The sequence below is a fragment of the Lissotriton helveticus genome, assembly GCF_964261635.1.
Source record: "Lissotriton helveticus chromosome 1_1 unlocalized genomic scaffold, aLisHel1.1 SUPER_1_unloc_7, whole genome shotgun sequence".
Taxonomy (NCBI): domain Eukaryota; kingdom Metazoa; phylum Chordata; class Amphibia; order Caudata; family Salamandridae; genus Lissotriton; species Lissotriton helveticus.
The window spans coordinates 4,300,592-4,319,867 of NW_027611714.1; positions in this window are offsets into that span (position 1 = coordinate 4,300,592).

A 19,276-nucleotide genomic window follows, 5' to 3' on the forward strand; every position below is an offset into this window, starting at 1 on the left:
AGATCCGGTAAGAGAGGTCCAGACGATGGGGTGAACATCTGAACGATTGGAGTATACCTGCCTTGAGAGGGCCCTCGTCCGGCTGCCGATTGAATGAACTTCACCGATTCCGAACGGACCTCTGTCAAGCGACCTACTGTCCTGACTGGGATCACACAGGAATGCTGCGGTAAAAACATGGAGTAAGAGAACGATCGGGCGCTGGAAAGGGAAGGCGAAGAACTGTCCACACGGTCCGGTCCGGGTAAGGTTAAATAGGACGTCTTTACGTCTGATTGATAGGATGGCTTTATCCATCTGATTGATTGATTGATTGTTTATATTGGAATCGGTATTTAAATACTGGTATTGTTCATTGATTGGTTCATTTAGCCTTGGTTGCTACTTGAAGTATTGGTTCTCTTTGAGAAATTTTCTGTTTGCAAACAGCGACAAATAGGAACGTTCCTCTCTCTTTGCAAATAGTGAAGGATAGGTAATGCGGACTTTTGTCCCCCGTTGTAATCCGTCATGCCTATTTTTCTCCGCACTGATTGATTGGTTGCTCTGTTGCTCTTTGAGACATTCGCTGTCTACAAACGGGGAAGAATAGGAATATTCTGTCTCCCTTTGCAGATAGTGAAGGGTAGGTAATGCAGACTTTTGTCCCCCATTGTAATCCGTCATGCCTATCTTTCTCCCCACTGATTGATTGATTGTCTGGACATTTATTGTTCAAGGAATAGTTCTTTTGAGGTATTCTCTGTTTGCAAATAACGTGGAATAGAAATATTCTGTCTAGTCCTTGCAAGTAGTGAAGGGTAGGTAATGCGGACCTTTGTCCCCCGTTGTAATCTGTCATGCCTATCTACTCCCCACTGATAGGTAAACTAGTTCCACCCGGACCATTTATTAGAGGTAGATCATCTGGCTCAACCGGAGGGCGCCCCTAATAAAAAGGACATATGTAAAATACGAAGTAATCACCGTATCCTGTTAACAGAAACTTTAGCACGAAACACACTAGAAAAGGAAGGAAAAAGAAATCGAGCAAAATCAGTAGGCCACTAATGAGTTTTTTTTTGACTTCGCTAGAAATAAGAAACGTTAGAAATAGCCCGCAATAAGAAACATGAAAGTGGTGAGAGAAGCCAAGCTTGACATCACGGCAGCCACGAGGTAGCTAGGCTCCACCGCCCCTCACTGCTCCAAACATGTCTGTCCCACCGCCCGCCACGCCCAATAACGGTAACATAAGATAGATACAAGTCAGCAGATACCTACCCCCATTCCGGAAGCTCCCGAAGTGCAACAGGTCCACGGTTACGCCCATCCGGAAGACGAGGCCTCGACACGTGCAGGGCGGGGCCCGGCTGGCCGCCATCGGCCGGAGAGGTCGTGGGGTGGATGGCCCGGAATGTACTGGTCCTCCCATTCTCTTCTGGCGCCTTGCAGGCCACGGGGGGGATGTCTTGCTTATGCCTCCGACCCCCCCCTCTCATCGCCTGGTCCAGCCATCACGAATGTCAGCGCCAGGAAACGGCGTGGGGTGCACTGGGAGGGAGAGGCGGTGCGGACGAGCCTCTCCCACCTCCCCAGGTGGAGGCCCCTCAGCTGCACCCCCAACGCTCCACTCACCCGACAAGGGTTCGTCCACTCTTGCGGTGCAGCAACGCTCCACTCACCCAGCGGGGTCTCGTCCACTGTTGCGATACAACGGCGCTTCGCCCGAACCAGCTGAGTTCCTCCCACTCTTGGGACACAGCGCTGCACCCCTGCGCCTCACTCACCAAGCTGAGTTGCGCCCACCCCTCTTGCGGTGCAACGCCACGCCCGACAGGCTGGAGTCCGTCTGCTCTTGCGAGCCAGTGACTGCCGGTTGCCGCGGAACTCATAAAATGGCGGTCAACTCTGCAGGATTGGGCCTGGCGTGCAAAGATGGCCTGGTCGCTTGTCAGCTAGAAAATGAGTCCCTCGTCCAGAAGCGTTCTCCTCAGCTTTGAAGATTCTACGAGAACTGCAGGGGCCCCCGACCCCCGCGGGCCCCCCCCGATGGGGAATGACTGCCATGATTGCCCGCAGAACGACCAAGACATAGCCACGAGACGTTGGCGCTCTCATGCTGGCGCCAGCCTCAGTTTGAATGACCAAAATCCTGCAGACTACCAATTTGATCAGTTCCGGTGGAACACCAGTATGACCCGGTAGGAAAGATTGTTGCCTCCCTCCCCCCTTTGACTGATGGTTCATATCGCCGGCCCCTTCTGTTGCCCTTTAACGAAACTTTTGGACGGCCGAAAGAGGCTCTGGTCCAACCACGAGTTGGTGGAGACATTTTGACTATACTTGGACCTGCCTGACCTCACCCAAAATGGCGCTGGTACGAATGAAACTCGCAACTCCCTGTTGTGTTCCGGTTGCTCAGCCTTGATATCGTGAGATATGTATGCAGTTTTTTTTTAAGCGCATGGCGGGAGGGGATGGGTACTGATTGAACATTCGGACAATGAATTGATATTAAGTTCTGACGCGTCATTGATTACCGTATTATTGAAAGTTCGAATTTTCGACACTTATGGTACTTGCCCACAATGAATTTTCGATATGATTTTATTGCACTTGTCGCACCTTTATGAAATCAACGACCACCGACTCCGTTACGTTTTCCTCAAATAAATATCCCCTCATGTACAGTTCCAGTCTGCTCCGTGGCCGGCCCACGTGGTTGTAGGCCCGTATTTGTGCGCCAACATTTTTAAATAAAGGGTTTTTTGAAAACAAACATAGTTGTAGCGCTTAGATTGGTAAGTTTCGAATAAATGGCCACTGTTTCCGATATAAGTAAAATACAGGTGAAATGAAGCAACTCGATTACTTAAAGGTTAAAAAGCAAAGTACACAGAAATATTGCAAATGTGAATGGTCCAGGTTTGTTGTGTGTGTGTTTTTTATTTTTTTATTTCTGTGCAACGTAAAGCAATCGATAAAGATCCCGGTTTTTAGCCTTTACTTTATATGCCACATGTATCAGGGAAGTTGTTTCAGATGCCCCTAAGCTACTCCGAAGGAATGCCACCTAGCCCCTCTAGTTTCCGTGCCTGATGAACAAAAACGACCCTGTACCACTGTAGACCATCCCTCCTCCTCGAAGGAGAGCACGAGTTCACTCCCCCACTTTACACTGAATGCCCTTTGTTTTGACCCTTCCCTACACACGACCAGTAATACCACACTTGGGCGATCTATGCAATACACAGTCCATCAATGATTATCTCTCCCGCACTACCGGTCCCTCTGGGCTTAAACGCCGAGATGAAAGGGACTGCATCCCGCGGAGATAGGTCGAGTATGTGGTAAGTAAAAGCATTTTCGGGTTTATGCGTGCTGATGTGTTTTAAAACGCTGCCCCCACCCCTTCTTTTTTCCTTCTTTCTGCAGGTCACATCGGAACGTCGACTAAAGTATGGAGAAGACCTAAGCAACACGCCATGGTTACGCACGGGAAAATTGTATATTATCTATGGGGACTGCCCCTGAGAACGTGACGAATTTGTGTGATATGAATGCACGCGTGTATGCCCTGATGTGTATAGCTCGACTGGATACACGTTGCACACGTTTGGATTGATAAGAGAAATGTTTTATGTATGACTTAAGTGATGATCGAACGACCGATGGAATGGGGAAAAGGGGTCTGAACATGGTGCCTATACACGACGAACAAACAAAGATATAGCACTCCCTTACTTAGAAACGACTGTCTCTCTCTCTCTGAACCCAGCGACTGGGAGGGTGGCCTGAAGCAGAAACTTGGCGGGTTATTGCAGTATGACAAGATATGATTCCAACCGGCACCCCAAATAATGCAACCAAGAATGACGTGCACCCATGAGTAAATTCATACGGTAACTCAATAGGGAAAGGTTCAGGAATATTCCGGGGTGAGGTTTACCCAAGTACCCTCCTCCTGGAAGACTAGGAATATTGTCAATGTTTAAGATTTACCACCTCCTTCTTGCACCCTCATAGACTTGAAACTCAAAGCTGCCCCATTGTTCTCCCGACTGACACAATCCGTTGCCTCAGCCTGGATACCCATTCGCTAAAAATGATTCGAAGATCCCACTGTGAGTATTAGCCCGACCAGGTTAGTTCCCGAACAATTGACAAAGGTGTAAGTATTTGCAACCAAGGCCACCAGCAAAGGCAGCCAGATGAATTAAGTAGGATACTAAGGATGCGCAGCATGCAGGAAGAAATCTTTTTGGCCAAGTACTGTTCTATGTTTTGTCTTGGATTTTTGTATATAATACATGTACTATTCCCCCCCCCCGCCTGAATTTATGTGTACGTAATGTATGGATCTACGTCGTCCCACACCCTGTGTTTCTATATAACTTGACCCCTGCTGTTCTGTGTTGTGTGCGCACTAAATGGCCTATTATTGTACACGTTTCTCTCTCTCTCTTTCTCTCTCTCTCCATGTCGTACGTGTACCGAATAGTTCGTTTAAAATGTGGACGACTCTCTCTCTGAGGGTCCCCCTGTTCCCTCTTCCTTTGTGTGGTAACGTTGTGCCCCGCCGGCACAAGCCTAATTGGTTTTTTAACACAAAGGTGTTCGGCAAAATTGACAGAAACTAAAACAATTGTAATTTGCCATATTACTACCTCTCCTTGAATTGGCTAAGAAGGAAAGGACAGGTAAGACGACTGATGTCCCCTAATCTGGCCCTTTTTTTATAGGGGGACTATATGTCAGTGGCCTTCTGTTCTCAGTTCGTTAGAAACACAATCCCCAATGCCCAGATTGCCCCACCTCTCTGCACCCAAGTACGGATGTCCAAAGCGTCCTCGTTTCTCCCGATTGACCCCAGCTCCATATCCCGAAGTATAACTGATGACCCTGATTAACCGTTGCTCCCCGAGTTAAGAATGTTTAGCCTCTGTCCCTCTCTCATGATGATAGAAGACTGCCAGGGCTTGGGTTAGAAAGACGAGTCTCTACCGAAGGATCCGATTTCGAGTTTGATGGAATACGCAGTTGATAGGAGTCTGACTTCTCTCCATATACGTCATGAATGAACGCCAAATAGACTTAGTACAAACTCAGTAGAAATGCCCGCATACATACTCCATAGTGATAACTTCTGACCGTGACCGATGAACGTATCCCCAACTACTTAAGATTGGGGGCGGAATTGAAATGTATAAATGTCTTCTCCTGCCAGTTCTCTAAAGCTTGTTTTGTACCCATTCAAAGATACACAATCACCGGAGGAGAGGGGCCGGACGTGACGCACAGCCTGGCCGCAGATCATGAAGCACATGTGACCTCGACCAAAGGTGGAGCCGCAGAGCAACGAGACGCGGGACGAGGCACCACTCTCAAACACGGAAAATGAAAGGATGGAGGGCTGCCTTGAAGCCCTCTGCTTGCTGACCAACGCGTGCCAGAAGTCCCCGCCCCTTTGAGCCCGATTGATGGGCCTCCCTGCTCGTTATCCTTTGCTCCCTTGGTTTGTCTCAAAGATCTGATCCCACTCCGCCCTCTCTTCCCTCGATTATCCGACAACCCCCCCTTTTTTCACATGGATTTTGACTCAGAGAAGAAGAACAGTATTTAGGTAGAATAGGGTTTGCCATGGAAGGAGAAAGAAATACAGGTGCCCAGCATGAGGCACCCTCAAAAAGATTAGTTAGGAAACAGGACTGTGGTCTAACAGCAGAGGACAGATCGCACCCTGCGACGTGTAAGGATGGATCCGAGCTGGACCTATAGCTCCACCGCCGGTGCTCAACAGCGCAAACGGAAGAAAACGAACTACTAGAGCCTACCAGTGATGGCTCGCTGCTAAAAAGACACTGTGGCGAAGACCCCCCCCTTTTTGAACTTTCTACCCCCCCCTGACTAATTGCTTGTATTGAACTGAATTCCTCCCTCAACCACTTTGTATTGCTTTCAAAATGTTTCATCGGTCACTTTTAACTGTACATTGATACCGCCGGAGAGAGAGTCAGAACATGGTCCCATAATGTGTCGGAACATTTCCTTGATTGACTCCGACTGAGTAGTATACCGATCTCTAGACTCGTATATATAACACGACAAATGTAAATTCATAAGTATTGCACCTCGTCTATCGCATCGACTGCACATGGTTATATGCAATCCGCCAGTATTGACAAACGCTATTTCATTGACCACACATGGCTATATGTACACCCCGTCAGTTATGATAAACACGGAAATGAACTAACTTATGTTAAAAAGCGGCGACTGTAGAAAATGACAATGTATATGTACATAAGCGGCGTTCATTTGTGTTCAACACCATACCCCTCGCTGTAAGCAGAACGAATACCGCGAAGCATTGACCGCAGCATCCCGCCAGCATAGGCCCATGCACGCACGTACACGACAGCCATCTTAGGCACCAAGGCCTCTCTGCCCGTTTGTTAAATCCCCAGCACGCCCCCCCCCCCCCGTTGAACACCCCCGCTCTCTCATGCACGGGTCATAAGACCTCTCCTTCTGCGCGACTCTGCCCCTGGGAATCACACCCCGCGCCTGACCAACACCTCCCTTCCTTTCATGAATACCTCTCCTTTGATGGCCCTTTCCTCTGAGCCTGATTGTCCGCACGGATCCCAGGCCATTACTTAGCCTGAGGATACAGTTTATTGCCCCTTACTGTATGGAATCGCCCCTCTTCAAAGGAGCTACGATTGATCATGGCCCCCCCCCCCTTGAGATCCGATCAGGCGCACACATTCTGAGAATCGGCGTCATGTCCAGCTGTGTGATAGCCATCTCCTATTGTATGTGGGGTGGGGACCTCTGCTGTAGATATGTGTGGGAATGGGCCTGAAGCGGGGATTCCGGGGATGTCTTTTCGTACTTCAAAGTTTCTTTATTGCAATAAGGAATGTTTGTGCATCATAAACCTGTGTATAAAAGACGGAGCCTCAGAGAAACTTGTTAGAGCACCTCTTGAAGACATTGTGCGCGTGTCCGAAATGACAGGCTCTCCTCATGAGAAATAAAAATCTGTTCTTGCATTCCCGCTTCCAGCGCCCGTCTCTTTATTTGGTAACTGTTCAAAATGGGAACTAAGAGACGTCTTGTGCCAGCAGCCTGGGCATCGGTTATAATTTGGGCTGTTTTTCCTCAATCTGGCATCAAGGGTGGCAACATATGTGCCAAAAAACACAGGGACAGCTCAGGGCTCATCATTCTAGTTTTCGAACTCTTTTTTTATTCTAATATAAGTGAAAAATAATAGTCCATTTTTCAGCATTAGTGTAATAAAAAAACATGGAGCCCCAGGAGCTGGAATGGGACCTTCACTGGTAGCTGAGGTAATAAAAAAAATGCTTTTAAATGTAGGTTGTGTGCATAGATGAGGGATTGTGTTTGTGTGAGAGTGTATGTGAATGAAAGTGAGGGGGTGAGAGTCAGTGACAAGTCGTTAGTGAGAATGAGTCACTCCTCACTGCCACCAACGATATCTGCTTTCTTCTTTACCAGGGGGAAACCACAGCCCTCATCCTAATTGACCTCTCGGCCGCATTCAACACCATCTCCCACTGCACCCTAATTACGAGACTCTACGACACCAGCATCTGCAACAAGGCACTGAACTGGACCCACTCCTTACTGACCGACCATATACAGCGAGTCAGACGGCCCCCGTTCCTCTCAGAATCTACAGAGATCAAATGTGGAGAACTCCCTCGCTGCTCCCTGAGCCTCACCCTCTTCAACATCTGCACGGCCCCCCTCACAGCCATCATCAGAAGCCACGGACTCAGCATCATCCCCTACGCCGACGACACCCAGCAGATCATCTCCTTCACCAACAAAACCACAACTGCCAGAACCAACTTTCACTTCGGAATGAAGGCAGTTGCTATCTGGATGCAAGACAGCTGCCTCATGCTCAACTCGGACAAAACCAAAGTACTCATCCGGCGACCTACCACCTCAGCCTGGAATGACTCCTGACGGCCCACCGTGCTAGGAACCCACCACACCGGACCACACATGCAACTTTGGCATCATACTGGACTCCTCGCTCTCAATGAACCACCAAATCAACGCATCATCCTGTTTTCACACTCTCCACCTACTTTGAAAGACTTTCAGATGGCTCCCCACAGAATCCAGAAAGCGGTCACCCACGCACTCGTCACGAGCAGACTACAGCAACGCACTCTATGCCGGCCTCACCTGGAAACGTCTCAGGAAACTACAGATAGTCCAAAACGCTGCAGCGAGACTGATCCTTGGCATCGCCTGCCGCAACCACATGCCACAACACCTCTGGCAACTCCATTTGCTCCCTATCAACAAGAGAATCACCTTCAAGCTCCTCACACATGCCTATAAAGCTCTCCACAATGCAGAACCAGAATATTTGAACCACTGCCTCGCCTTCTACACACCAACCAGACAATTCTGCTCTACCCAACTCGCTCTGGCCTCCGTCCCACGGATCCACAAAATGAGAATCGGAGGAAGATCCTTCTCCTACCTCGCTGCCAAGACCCGGAACACCCTGCCCCTCCACCTCAGGCAATCCCATTGTTGACACAGATCAGGAAGGACCTCAAGACCTGGCTTTGCGACTGAACCTCCACACCGAGATAGATCAGCAGCCCCCACACCCACCAGCGCCTTAAGACCCTTGAGGGTGAGTAGCCGTGCTCTACAAACCATTGATTGATTGATTGAATGCTTGCAAATGCATATGAGTGAATTAGCGAGAGCGAGAATGAATAAGAATGGAAGTTTTAGCATGTGAGTGACAGTGCGTGAGATCGTAGAATGAGTAGGAGTGAGTGTGAGTGAGAGTGAACCGATGAATAACAATTAGAAAGGTATGGTGAATGAGATTAAGAGAAGTAGACTAAGGGAGTGAGAGTGGGTGTGCCTCAGAAAGTATGAGTAAGTCTAAGAAAAAAGAGTGAGCGAAGTGATAATGGGTGGGCATGTCAGTAAGAGTGAGTGCAAGAGAGTGAGAATGAATGAGTGAGTGTCAGTGGGCGATAATTATTGAGCAAGGTAATGTTAATGTTAATGGTAGTGAGTGTGAGTGGAACTGTAGGGCCGATTCACAGAACTAACTTAAGACAAAATCCTAAACTTACAACTTTTAGTAGTAAAGTTAGGATTTTGTCTTAAGTCTGTCTTAGGACTGTCCTAAGTTTGTCTTAAGTTTGTCTTAAGTTTGTCTTAAGTTTGTCTTAAGTCTGTCCTAAGTCTGTCTTAAGTCTGTCCTAAGTCTGTCCTAAGTCTGTCCTAAGTCTGTCTTAAGTCTGTCTTAAGTCTGTCCTAAGTCTGTCCTCAGTCCGTCCTAAGTCCGTCCTAAGTCTGTCTTAAGTCTGTCCTAAGTCTGTCCTAAGTCTGTCCTAAGTCTGTCTTAAGTCTGTCTTAAGTCTGTCCTACTACTTTTGGTATTCACAGAAGGCATTTAGTAGTAGTAAAGTTAGGATTTTGTCTTAAGTTTGACATAAGACAGACTTAAGAAGACTTAAGACAGACTTAAGACAAACTTAAGACAAACTTAGAACAGACTTAAGACAGACAGATTTAAGACAAAATCCTAACTTCACTACTACAAAATGCCTTCTGTGAATACCAAAAGTAGTAAGTTTAGGATTTTGTCTTAAGTTAGTTCTGTGAATTGGGCCTGTAGTGTTCTGCTTTCAAGATGGCCTTTGGTTCTCGCATGTCGAAGGCAAAACTTGACTTAGAGGGGCACCAGTGCAATACTGACGCTGGCATTCTGAGGGCAATTCTTAGCATCACAGGTACCTGTGATAAAATACTTGCAGTGGCACACAACAGGTGAAGCAGCGGGTCACGAGATAGCACCGAAGCACTATTACTACTCGGACCCCCTCTCGGAACTCATGGAGTTTACTTTCGAAATCCTGAGAGTAAGCAGCGCACATACAGTTGTCATAGCTACCACCTTGGCCACAAATGTTGTTTAAACCTCCTCTAGGAATAGCAATAATAGCGAATATACTACTCAGTCCGCTATTTAATCACAATACCGACCCGAACCGCACAAACACTGCCGTTTTTTACGCTTTTTACCAAGGCACTACTGATAATTTCACTGTATACAAGCCTTAGCCATATGTGTGTGCTTACGTGTTTGTACTGTCTACCTTCCTTTACAGGTACAACTCGAGAGGAAATCCTCCTCTCACAGTTAAAGCATCTTAGCGAGTGCTACACATTGCAACACATATACATCAAATGTAGCTCCTTTTTACGTCTCGCTGAACCAATGTGCAAGCATTGTTCGGCGAGATTATAGTAGAAGGATTTCAAAAGTCTACCCAAACTGCGGATTAGGTGCAGTTCATGTGAACCAGGCGCGTGCACATTACCTGCCACATCGCACGTCGCACACCATACACCATTTGTCTAAGCCTCGGCATCAGACTTCAAAGGAAGCCGCTCCCAAGCCACTCCCCTACCCCCCCATCAGACTTCCAAGGAATGCGCCCCCCGCCCCCGCCACAGCAATGCCGAGAGGTTGTTGAGGCTGCAGCCTAGCCCCACTCCTTTCTGCTCTCTCACACTTGTTTTCTTTTTTATGGAACGGATTCCTAAATCCACTGGGTATGAGCAGCCTCGCTCTCTGTGCTCTGCTATTTTGCTATGCTCCTATACATAGTCGAATTTATGCCTTAAAAGCGTGCACATCTCTGTTTTGACCTCCCAGATCAACATTGTCACTTCTGAACTGAAAGCGTGCCCCTGAACTGAAAGCGTGCCATGTGAATTGAAACCCTTTTGGTGTCCGCCCCCCCTATCAGACTTGAAAGGAATGCGCTCCCCCGCCACAGCAATGCCGAGAGCTTGTTAACCTAATTCCAACACGCTCACCATCCTCTTTTTTTATCAGTTCCCTCTGCTAGTCGTGTTACTGGGGTCATTCATTGCATGGTTTAAGGCTAAAACCACTCTTCCATGGCCTCGAGAAAAAACTTTGCACTTCACCATAGGTGAGAACCCGCCGCAGTGTATTTTCATGGGTTATGCATTCTTAACTGAATGAAGAGCATGGTCTTGTGGCTTGCTTCTAACTGACTATGTTCACTTGCTGGAAAACAGTCTTCTTTACAGTGTTAGAAGGTGACCGGGCAGGAAACTGTTCGTACTTGCCCATTCCTTCTTTATTTGCTGCACACTTTTGTATTCAGTACTTGGCAAGCTAAGTGTCAGAAATATGTGAAACCATTCCTCCCACATATTTGAATTTAGGTATTTTAAGAGGCTGATTAGATTCGGCATTTACCAAACTAATGCATTTATAACCATAACACAGAAAATAATTGGGAGACATTAAATCAGACTGTGCGGTGGGTCAATGAACTTCTTGAAAATCAGAACATTCAAATTTAAAACATAGCAATGCTTAATAAAAAGTAAGAGCCGCTGCAAACTCATAGTTTATTGTGCCTGCAATGTGAGAGTTTAAGAGTCTTGCACTCCTAGAGTGGTTTAGACATGTGTTTAAAGGAATAACTGCAGAATAATTAATTAGTAAAAGCCCCTCTTCATACAAGCGAGGTGCCCTGCCTGAGAGCTATTTTCGTCACGATATCGCACGTGCTGCACTAATGCGTTACAGGATCTGCCTTGACAACGCTGAATGCACAATTGGTTTGGTAAATGATGCGGCAGTAACTGTACAGTGATTGATGCCACCGCGTTTGTGTTGCTGTCTTTCGTTGCATGATTTTCGGTGTCTTCTACTATAGGCCTTCCGCCATGAAGACAATATGCTCTGTTGGAGTCCTCATACTATATGGGGATGGTGTCGTGCCCTCACTCTATTGCCCTCACTCTACCACTCTATCGCCTTCCCTCTACCACTCTACCGCCATCATTCTACCGCCCTCACTCTAGCACTCTACCGCCCTCACTCAGACAAATTGGGTCAGGGCGAAATACCCAGAAAAACTGGGCCCTCTGGAACGTACGAAGGCTAGGTTGTAAGTGCCTGGACCCGGAGCCGGACATCAGCAAGTGGAGAGTGCCTGGGCCTAAGGGACACCAGACTGCTACGATCCCACTGAACATATGCGATGGTGAAAGACAAGCCTACTAAGGACATGGAGGCTGATAAAATTATATCCATCCAGTGTTCAATGAGGGTACAGTGGAGGAGCAGGCCAAACAAGCTTTGTTTGCGGCGCCAGGGCTCCAACTATGGCTTACATCATGGTGGAAATAAAGGCTCGCTGGAGGCCATGCTGGTAAAAATGAACACCTTGGCTATTGAGGTGGGCTTCTCCGTGCACACTTTCGGAACATGTTGAAGGGGATCGCTGAGGCTCAAGGGCATGTCAGAATTTCAACAGGAATTGGTGGCCCTAAAAAGATGGTAACCCCACTCCAGTTGCTCTCCGCCCGAATGGAGGAATGTTTTGAGGACGTGGAGGGGCACTCTCAAAGGAACAACCTAAGATCTGTGGGCTTCCCAGAGTGTGTAGATGGACAACCCTTAGAGTTGTTCCTGGAGAACTGGATCACAAATGTCCTGAAACCAAGAAAATTCCTCAATTTCTTCATGAAAAAAGTGTGCCCACCTGGCAGTGGTGCCTTTGCCCAAGGCCAGAGCACCGCCCAGCGCCATTATTGCCCAGCTTTTTAACTTCAGAGTCCGAGACGTACTATTGCAGCATGTCTGGGTAGGAGGAATGTCATGGTCTTTCCGGATTACACCCGTAAGGTGCAGGAACTATGCCGGAAATTTTTACAGACCAAAAAGAGACTGTGGGAGCCAGACCTCCAGTACAGCCTAATGTTCCTTGCAGCACAATGAAAAAAAGGTTTTCTTATGTGTTACCCCTGGAGAGGCAAATGACTGACTAGACACTCAGGAAGGAGTAAAAACGGAATCCACCCTCGAGCCGCAGAACTGATAGAAGTGGTGTCAGCCACCAGTCATCATGTTCATGCAGACACTCTTCGGGAACGGAGGACCCGGACTGAGGCTCTACAAACAAGGAAGATCCTGGACTGCCCGTACGGACATTAGAGGACTCAAACTGTGTGCTGGACACTTGGGAATCATGCAAGCCCCAAAGGGGAGATTGTGGCTACCTGAGCAATAGCACAGCCCTGGGCTAGCGAGAGCAGTGGATGAGGCTGGGATGCTTTGGTGTGGGGTGATCTGCCCTGGACTATGGGGCCATGTCCCTGCACTGGGGGTTGCCAAACAGAGATGCTACATACAAAGACTCGAGGCTGGTGCAGATTTCAATAGACTGCAGATCCGCTGCTACACTGGGTACTAATGTGATGTATAATTAAGACCGCAGACACTGGATATACTGTTGCATTGGTGGGGAGAGTTGTCTATTATGTGTCAAAGTTACTATGTGGGTAGAATGCTTCCTATGTGGTATTATCTAGTTCAATATGATTGCATAGCTTTTGATGTAGGTCGGTGGGAGCCTACGGAGGGCCGCGGTCCCATTGGTGCGGTTTGAGTGGCATTGGCCTTGCTGCACCAGCAGTGAGTTGCTGGGCCCTCAGCATGATGCAATTGAGGAGGTTGAGACTCTGGCCTCCGAGGGAGGGATGGGGCAGTGGTTGCTGAATGTTGGCCCAGCTGTTATGGGCTAGAGTTGTTTGGGCACACTGCCTGTGGGTGGGAATATATTCACAAAAAAAATCATTTTGATGTTTAAGCTGGGGTGTAGTGTTTTAGGGTCGCTCTACAGTACTCTAAAATGGATGGTGAATGCAAGTCTGGAGTGGATGTGGGGAGTGAGAGAGCAGGGGGAGGGTGAAATCGATAAGGGACATGGCACTTAAGATGGATCAGACATAGAGGTTCCTAACATTGAACGTGCATGGACTAGGGCAGCACACTAAGGGGCTTGTGTATTTGTATCTGAGGCGGTGGGATCTCTGTGGCCTTCCTACAGGAAACACACACCTGGGGGGCCTGTATTAGTCCGTTGATAGCAACATCGGGGCTGAGTTGGAATTTAGTACAGAAAGGCTTTTAGATGTTTCCTGAAGGATGTATACAGGGGAATATCTCTAAGAAATTTGGGAAGACTATTCCAGTATTTGGGGGCGCATAGGAGAAAGCCATACCACCTGTACGCTTGAGACGGATGCGAGGAATATGAAGCAGCCTCGCCGAGCCCGATCTCAGCAAACGACCAAGGGTGTATCTGTTCAATTTCTTTTGTAAATATTGAGGGCCTCGGCCATTTAAAGCATTAAAAGACAAGCAGCAGATTTTGAAGATGGATCTTTTTTTTACCGGCAGCCAGTGTAGAGATTTTAACAAAGGCAATGACGGAGAACTAGCAGGCATGTTTAGGATCATTCTTGCAGCTGTATTTTGGATTACTTGAAGTTTGTTTAGAAGTGTGGTCCCAACCTCAGCCAGTAAGGCGTTCCCGTAGTCCAAATGGCTGATCACCATCACTTGGATCAGCGTTCTACGGTTGTCAGTTGAGATATATGGGAACATTTTCCGAAGTAGGCGAAGGCTGTGGTAGCAGGAACCAATAGTGGCTGCTACATGATCCTTCATTGACAGTAGGCGATCTAGTTTCACACCCAGGTTTTTTACACTCTGTTTTGGAGCAGGGGGAATACCCTGTTGTAAAGGCCACCATTTGTTTGTCCAGATGGTAGCGGCCTTTCCCAGCAGCATAACTTCCATTTTACCAGGGTTCAATTGGAGACAGTTGTCGGTCATCCAGTTGGATATTGCATGTTTGCCCTTGGTTAACCGGAGCCTGTCAGCCTCTGGGTTTGGGCCGAGGGTGAACAGTAGCTGGGTGTCATGCGCATAGGAGATTGTTTCGAAACCTAATGCTTCTACTGCCTCAGCCAACGGAGCCAGATAAATGTTAAAAAGGGTAGGGCTGAGGCAGGAGCCTTGTGGGACACCCTTGTCCAGCGTTGTTTTATCTGAGTGGAAAGGACCCATGATAACCGTTTGGGCTCTGTCCGTTAGGAAGTTTTGAAGCCATTTAAGGGCTAGACCCTGGATGCCAGAGGATATTAACCTCTCCGCGAGCCTGGTGTGGGAGACGGTATCGAAGGCCGCGGAGAGGTCAAGGAGAATCAGTATGGCAGATCCTCCAGCATCCACAGTCAGCCTCAAAGAGTCCGTAATGGCTAACAGGGCGGTCTCTGTTCTAAAACCTGGGCGAAACCCTGATTGCGAGGGGGCTATGATGTTGTTGGTTTCAAGATAACTGTTTAGTTGTCTATTTACAATGCTTTCCATCCTTTTGGCCAGCAGGGGGAGCAGTGAAATGGTGCGGTAATTGCTGAGCTCCTGCGGGTTAGCCAGAGGTTATTTAGGATGGGACGAACAAACGCTTCCTTCCAGGAAATAGGGATAGTGCCCGATTGAATAGAGTGGTTGAAAATTGTTTGAATGGTTGGTGCATAGCTGTGGGATAAAATAGACATAATTTTAGTGGGGCAAAGGTCAGCAGGGGAGCCTGATTTGGCCACATTTAGTGCTTTAATCACTTCTTCAAGTGTGGCAGGAACAAAACTGTCCAGAGAACAGGTTAAGCTGCTAGTGGGACTTTTTAGGCTGGACAGGATTGAAGGGGGAATGTTATCCTGTGAAGGAAAATTGGAGTAGATAATTGAGATTTTCTTCTGAAAGAAGGCGGTTAGGGAATCACAGAATTCCTGGGATTCCACAGGCAATTGTTTGCACACTTCAGGTGACATACATTCTCTAACAATGCCAAAGAGGGCTTTGGAGGAGTTACTGGCATTCTCAATTTGATTCAGAATAAAAAAGGCGTCTGGCCGTCTTTAGATTTCGATGGTAACTAGTTAGAGCTAGTTTAAATTTCTGTCTACTTTGAAAACACTTGGTCGCTCACCAGTGTCTCTCTAGTTGTTTGCAGGAGGATTTTTTTCTGTCTTAGTGCTAAGGAGTACCATTGGGCTGAGGTTCGACAAGGGATTGGTCTGGACTTTTTACTTGTCGGAATAATTTTGTCTAAAGAATTTTCAAGAGCCTTATTAAAAGATGTCAGCATAGCAGATGAATCTTGATCATGGTTTCGTATTTGTTGCTCGGCCTGAAAAGTTATATTGAAAGCTGAGGTTGTTAGTTTATGTCAGGGCCTACGGGATGATGGTTTTCTGAGCGCCAACTGTGTTGGAGATTTAAGGGCGATGTTGGGCATTGCAAACTTGATCATAGAGTGATCGGTCCACGTAAGAGGCCACGGAGGATCGCATTTGATTTGATCTATATTGAAAAAATTAGGTCCGAGGTGTGGCCCGCCTGGTGGGTAGGACCTATTACTCTTTGTGTAAGCCCTAACTGTTCTAGATCACCGAGGAAATTACTGATCTCTTGAGTTATGTGAGCCTCACAGTGAAGATTAAAATCACCCAGCATCAGGAATTTATTTGACGCAAAGACATGGATGGCTATGTAGTCTATTACGGTAGCCGCAAAGTCTGTTTTTGGGCCAGGAGGTCGGTAGACTAATGCTCCAAGCCAACTTTCCGTAGGGGATTTAGTGACCTTAAAAATGCCTATTTCTAGGCTCTCATCTATCATAGTGGAAATCCAGGATATTTTGAGATGATTTTTGAAATCAATGGCTATCCCCTCGCCTACTTTCCCTGTCCGATCCAGATGGATACATTTGTAGTTCTCTGGAATGGCAATGTTTATAGTGGGGTGGTTTGAGGGATTTAGCCAAGTTTCCGTAAAAAACCATATCTCTGGTGAGTGAGAGGTGATCGTGTCCCAGATTTCATATGGGTGTTTGGCTAAGGAGCGCACGTTGCATAGGATGAAAGAGGTGCCCTCAGGAGAAAAGAATCTTTGAAGTCGGGCTGGTGATACGAAAGATATATACAGATTTCTCTGGAAGGAACAATGTCTGCAAGCTACCGGACCTTCCAATAAGTCAGGAAAAATATTTATACAGCTAGCGCTAGGTCATTTAGTGAGAGTTTGTGTGGCTCTGATAGTATGTAAGATATCAGATGAGTATGAAATCCGAGGGAGAGAAATAGGTGTTACCTGATTTTGGGCAGGGGTCAAGGTCTCTGGGCTTGTGCGGGCGCGGACGGGCGCAGACGGGCTTTCCTTCGGCGTGTTGTAAGCGTGCCTGCTGCTCGCGTCCGCTGCGCAGAGGCATGCCCGTCTGCTTTTAAGCTGTTGCAGATCGTGTCAGAAAAGACTAGACCGCCACCCAGCGTACCTGGCCAAGATGGCCGCTGGTTTTGTCCGGCAGCCTCCGGGTGCATATGTCAACTCAGCACCTACTCGGCTGAGGGGTGATTGCGGCGAAGGATCTTAAAATGTGAGCAAATTGCTAAATGATAATTCAAGTATTAAAAAGTACAGAGTACAAATCCACGAAACACAGCTCCCGGCTTCCGCCTCAGGAGTAGATCTAGGACTGTGTGGGTGAAATACCCCCTCCGTCAGACCCCATCCACTGAGTGAGAGACCCCTGTGTGGGTGAAATACCCCCTCCGTCCATCAGACCCCATCCACTGAGTGAGAGACCCCTGTGTGGGTGAAATACCCCCTCCGTCCTCAGACCCCGTCCACTGAGTGAGAGACCCCTGTGTGGGTGAAACACCCCCTCCGTCCTCAGACCCCATCCACTGAGTGAGAGACCTCTGTCTGGGTGAAATACTCCCTCCATCAGACCCCATCCACTGAGTGAGAGACCCCTGTGTGGGTCACACCTGATGGTTCTGTCTCATGACTTTATTGTGACTACAACCTGCTTCTTTCCTTGTTTTATGAATGAGCTCCTGAAGCGGGAGGTGGACAAGAAAGCAGCAGAGAAATGCAAACCCTTATGTGGTGCAAAGCAGCGGGAGAGAGTTGATTGTCGGATGTAGTCATTGCGGCGAGGTCCGGACCGTACAATTGCTGCTCCTCGAGAGGTATCCGTTTTCTTCAAAGTGTACTTTATATTTTATTAGTAGCGCTAGCGCGCTGCCAGTGCTGCCGTTCCTAATACTTTCAGTGCCAGTTTGTGACCCAAGTTGTTTGTATTAAATAGTAAAAGGTTGTGCTGCTTATTTGCAGCGAAACCCTCTTCTACGCAGTCCCGGCTATGTTTTTGCTTCTTAGAGGGCATCGTTCAATAAGAATGGAAAATATCTTCAATTTGTAGCGTTCCTTAAAAAGTAAACATTTCTTTAATTGCAAATTGTCCTTGATTTATGTGTGGTACAACGTTCCCGTTGTGCGCTCTCTGTCATCATGTAACTAGCGTAGACAGAGGCATCGTTTGTCTCAATTGTCTCAGCTATTCAGCTAAGTTGTGCCAATGTAGCTTTGTTTTTAGACTGAATTAATCTATTTAGTAAACAGGTTCTCTTGGTTTCTTCTAGTGAACTTTATTCAGCACAGCTCACGTGCTCAGTATCTATGTGGTAGCTCTCCGTGACAGCAACTTCTGAAAACAAACGTGTGCAGGGCCCTTCTGTTCATCTGGGCAGTGTACGGACTCTGCATTCACATCATAATGTTATGCAATTATTTCATAACCTGTTGCAGAGGCCTGCTTGGGAATTGTTTAGCAGTGATATGAGTGTATTTAATCCCGAACCTCTCTTGTTTTTCACATACTCCGGTTCTTATCTACATGACTGCGTTTTTGTATAAACGATTGCATTTTATTTTCCATGGGCTGTTTCTTTAGTACATTGTGGCGTCTCGAGGTCACCTAAAAGCGATCATGGGAGTTCTGTACTTCGTTTTCATGTTACACCTGACCTAGTGCTGTCATCCGTACTGGATTGTGCACGTGCCCTGCTCTCCACATGCGGCCTAAGCAGAATATTGCTTGTAAGACCTGAGCTCTTCTGTTTTTATAAACGCCAAAACAAAAACCTTTTTTGAACAGCAGTATGAAGACGGAAAAGGGAGAAGTTTGTCCCTTAAAAAAAAAACATGCTTGGACGAGTTACAGTTCACATATAATGCTTCTAAAAATGATTTCTTAATTACCATGATTGATCATCTGTGTGCAATTTATATCCCATGAAGTTTTAAAACATATGCTTACAAAACGCCCTGGTGTAGCCACACTCAGGGCGGAGCATAAGGGAAGGGGAAAAAATAATAAAATATTGAGAAATGATAGGACACAACACAAATGTAACAAACCAAGTGATAGAACAGTGAATATCACCCTGTGACTGGGAATGGTGATAAGACAAAGTGCAGCTAATGGGAAAGTGCTTTAAAAGTGGTTTGTGGATACCAATGAAACCTTTA